The sequence below is a fragment of the Penaeus monodon genome, chromosome 1, assembly GCF_015228065.2.
Source record: "Penaeus monodon isolate SGIC_2016 chromosome 1, NSTDA_Pmon_1, whole genome shotgun sequence".
Taxonomy (NCBI): Eukaryota; Metazoa; Arthropoda; class Malacostraca; order Decapoda; family Penaeidae; genus Penaeus; species Penaeus monodon.
In genome coordinates this window covers 8,797,108-8,802,243 of record NC_051386.1, presented here as the reverse complement: position 1 = coordinate 8,802,243, position 5,136 = coordinate 8,797,108, and positions in this window count along the sequence as shown.

Sequence of the window (5,136 nt, the reverse complement as noted above, 5' to 3'; positions counted from 1 at the left end):
GGGATTGGGGGGTGTGCGAAGGGACAATGAAGACGACAAAAGTGGAAGGAAAATAAGACCATGCAAAATTAGTTGAGTCGAGGGCTGAGTCCCGAGGTTGGGGAGTTCCCCATCATTGGGTCCCAGTCTCCGCCTCCTAAGCCCCCCCACGACAACAACGGGCAAGGGATTGGGGGGGTTCTCTCTATGTAAAGAGAAATGTTGTCACTTCGCTGTTCCTCCGCATCTGTGACCCCCAGTACCTGGATGGAGAGATCGACCCCCTGCATCGTTCGTTCTCGAAACTGGGCTACCCTCGTCATGTCCTCGACGTCGCGTTATCCAGGGCACGGCGTACCTTTTACCACGACTCCTTTCCTAAAGAGACTCATCACCTGCCCGTCCTCAGCTTGTCCTACACTGAGATCTCTCTCCGTCGTCCTCTTCACCCTCTCAACTGCAGACTGACCTTTCGCCAGGTGAACTCTCTCCGTCGCAACCTGGTCCAAACCAGCCCTCCTTCTACCTCGAAGGTGGGCACCTATGCTGTCTTTGTGCCTCCTGTGATAAGCAGTACTTTGGCGAGACAGGCGCCAGTCTCACTAAGCGTCTGTCTCAACATAAGTACGCTGTATCCAGGGGACACAACAGCGCCCTCTTTTGCCATCAGTGGGACACAGGCCATCAGATGGACTGGTCAGTGGCGCGAATTGTCTTTCCTTCCGCTGCTGTCCACGTCCGCAGATTGGAGAAATCCTTAATAAAGCTGATGCTAATTTCAACTTGAACAGCGGCTTTTCTCCTGCTGATAGTCTCAGCAGGAGGTTCCGCCCGATCCTCCGACCTGACTTACCTCTCCTCTTTTATACCCCCTCCTCTCCTTTTCCTCTTCAGACCTGAAGATGGAATCTAGGTGGATTTCGAAACTGTAGTCTCATTTTCAGTAAATCTAGTTTTTGCATTGTGGGTTTTTCTACCACAGTATCAACACGAAGGAGTGTTTTACCAGTCATTCATGGATGTATATATACATATATATACATATATATATATATATATATATATATATATATATATATATATATATAACATATATATATATATTATATATTAATATATATATATAATGTATATATATATATATATATATATATACATATATTCTGAATCAGACACACACACATATATACGTATATATATTATATTCTGAAACACACACATTTATACATTCATATATATATTTATAAAAAAAATATATTATATAATATATATATATATATATATATATAATTACATATATATACATATTTATATATATAGGTGTGTGTATATATGTATATGCATATATTATATATATATATATATATATATATATATATATATATATATATATATATTATATATACTATATATATATATAAATATATTATATATATAAACGAACACACACATATTTAATATATATATATATATATATATATATATATATATATATATATATATATATATATGGGCGGAATGTAACGGCAAACCACCGCTCTAATTTGCCAAAAAAACAGGGAAACCAAATCGCCAACGCCCTGTAGGATAGGGCACTTGGGAAAAAAAAAAAAAAAAAAAAAAAAAAAAAAAAAAAAAAAAAAAAAAAAAAAAAAAAAAAAAAAAAAAAAATTTATATATAATATGTATATTATTATAATATATATATTATTATATAAATGTATAATTTTTTTAAATAATGTATAAATATATAAATATATTATATTAGATTTTTAATGTGTTGTGATATATATATATATAGGTATAGTGTATTTTATTGAAATATATATTTTTAATTATGACATGTTATATATTATATATAATATATATATAATTTATAATTATATAAATATTTATATGCACGCACCCCAACATATATCATTTCACATCAAGGAGCTAACCCCGACGGGGTAGCAGGGCCCGATCCCACTTCACTTCACCCACGAGGACCCCTGCTGGCGGTCCCCAAGAAGGCCCTCGGCCTTTTTAATTTCCTCCGACAGGTCCGTCGAGCTCCCCAACCATGACCCCTGAGAGCCCACAGGCCTCCCCACCAGCATTGTCTAGCTAAGAGACAACTGAGGGGCGGGTAACCCAAGGGAAATGAGCTAGTCCCCCTAATAGCCGACATGTTACAAAAGGCATCAAGATGAGACTTAAAGGGCATGGAAAGCATCCAGGTTCGTTTGCATAGACAAAACTGACAATAAGGGCCTAAGGAAGTAGCTGGTCCTCTGCATAGGTCCCGATATCCCCCAAAATGTGTTTTAAAATCGAGTTCAGGGCCTCTGCTGCCAGCCCAACCCATCTACGACTTTTGGTGACAGCCCAGAGAATGGATACATACCAAGGTTGCAAAGTTTTTGGGACTTCAACATCCCACTGCGGGCAGGATCGACTGAAGGGTTTCCCAACAAGCCCCCAAAGCCCCTGAATCTTGGATTGGTTAAGAGTCCCTAGGCCCAAGGGCTTCACCTCTTGTATATGTAAAGAGCCACCCCCAGGATCAGATAGGATAGAAACATCATCGGCAAAGTCAAGGTCTGAGCCCTTTGATACTCCCCAGTGTTGCTCCACACTGATTTTGGTATAGCTCTTCCCATTATCAGTCCATGCGGGTGTTGAAAAGTAGGTGCGGGGATCACCCTTGCCTCACCCTGAATAACAGAAAGACATTGACAGGCCCCCACCACACTTTCGCACTTTCAGTACCCAGTATATAGGCTTGCTATTAGGAATAATCTGTGTGGGAAATTCCCCGGTTCAGAACCCCCCCATAGGATTTTTGAGCCCCAGTCAAACCCCTTTGAGGTCGAGTAGGTGCAAAACCAGGACAAAATCACGACGGCTTTCCCAAAATTTACTCGAAGTACAAGATATGGTTATGGGGATTCCCGGGAAATAAACCCCAGATCCCCCCGGCTCTGGTCCCTTTGTGGGAGGTAAGGATTTTTCAGAATAATATGGGAAAAAAAACTTGCGGGTATGTGAGCAGTGTAATGCACGGTGTTCCCCCGTCCCAACGTCCCCCCTTTCCAGAGAGGGATGACCCCCCCTCAACAAGAAAGGGGGAATGGTCCCAGACAATGGTAGTCAAGACCAGCAAGCCCCAAGCATAGGATATCACATATGACTGCAGTTTTTCCCCAAATCATTTTTGGGAAATTGCCATCTAACTTCTGTGGGATAGCAAATTTCCCCGCGATGGGGGGTCCAGCACAGGTACTGTGATACACTTGATCCAAACTAACTTGGAAAGGGTTTTTCCCGGACAAATGCTCAAAATACCCGCCCCCAAAAATTTACGAACCCCAATATGATCTAGATGATTGTATCCACTGAGTGGACTGCAGTCATCTGCGAGGGGGGCTAGAGTTTATTTTTTCCGGGCTTGTAGGCAGGCAAATGTCATCAGGGAAATGGCCCTTTAACCTTTCCCGCAAGATTTTGAGAATGTTCCTTTTCCCCTTTTCCCTCAGGTCCCAAAACCCCAACATAAAGGCAATGCCAAAACCCGATTGGCATTCAGCCAAGCTATTGACACGCTTCAGTGGCCTCCAGTGTCTCCCGGGAGATGGGAGTTTGCCTTGCCCCGGGCGTACGCCAAGGGGTCCTGCACTGTTTTAGTGATATGCGCTGAAGAATGGGACAGAGCAACTTGGGCCCTGGGTATCAAGTTATGTGAATCGATAGAGAGCCATGGTGGAATCCTGACACACTCCTCCTCCTCAGTCGTCCTAGTGAAACACCCTAGAGTGGCCATTGGAGGGATGCGGGTTTTAGGTGGACCCATAGGGTAGTTACAAACCCGCTATGGCAGTGCAACGAAATCACAATGGAAACTCATAGTTTGGAGGATCCTCCATCAAGCTAAAAAGAACTCCTTGGCCCCCTGTATTGTATTGCTATAAAATATATATATATATATATATATATATATATATAATATATATATATATATTTTTTTATATTAAAATATTATAATATATATAAAATATAATATATATATATATAGTATGTGGGTTGGAGCACTGATACCAGGAGCCCGGGATCCCATTTCCCGGGACTCAGCAAAATCAACGGGAGAAGGATGTTCCCTGCTGGGATCAGCTCCCAAGCCTGGGGGCGACAACATCTTGTAGCCAGTTGATCAAGCGGAACTGATTGGGTCCCCGAACAATGCAATTTTCTCGCTGGGGCAAATATCAGTTTGGGAAAAAGGAAGAAGCCAAAAGCAGCTTCAGCCAATGCCATAATATGCTTGTCAACCCGTGTTCCCAATACCGAGGGTTGAAGTCGGCGGCACCACCCCAACCCCAATTGCCCCAATTCCCTCCTACAGAGATAAAATGCTCATCCGCTGCAAGGGCCAGATGTTCCAATGCCTACCCGGGTAGCCCCCTGAGGTTAAACCTTGGGTGGTTTCTTTGGGGTATCCACCCCCGCCATCCCGCGACGCGACCCAAATAAAGGGTTTGGATCCTGGTTTGCCCCCCAAACCCCATGGTGGGTTTGGGACCGTGGGGTGAGGCAGAACAAATAACTCTCACTCCCATCCCGCGCCCCCAAAATTTGCCCTCCCCAAAAGAGCCAGAGCCTCCCACTTGCTGGGGGGGGAGGGGAAACACGCCTCCCCCCCAAAATTCGATTTGATGGGGCATTGCCAAGAGTTATTTGGGGGGAGGGAGTGGCAAGGGCCCCCCTTTCCCCCCCAGCGCCCAAATTACCAAGGGTGACTAAGGGGGAGGGGTGGATGAGCCAGGAAGTCAACACTGGGAGCATACCTCTGGGGCCTCCTGCTGCTCCGAGATTCCCCACAGTTTAGCCTGGGACCGCAAGGTGCCCAGTATCTATGGGTGGCCACGAGGAGGCACTGCAGAAGTCTCAATGACGAAGAGACTGTAAACTGCCAGGGGGAGGCTGATGCATAGCAGCTCCCTTTTTCGCACTAGGCTAGCCAGTGGTGGCAGCTGCAAGCGAGAAGGTATGCAAACACTTAACACTATCTGGGCTACCACACCATCGCTTAACATAACCTGGAGCATGAAGCACACACACACATACATACACACACACACACACACACACATATATATATATATATATATATATAATATA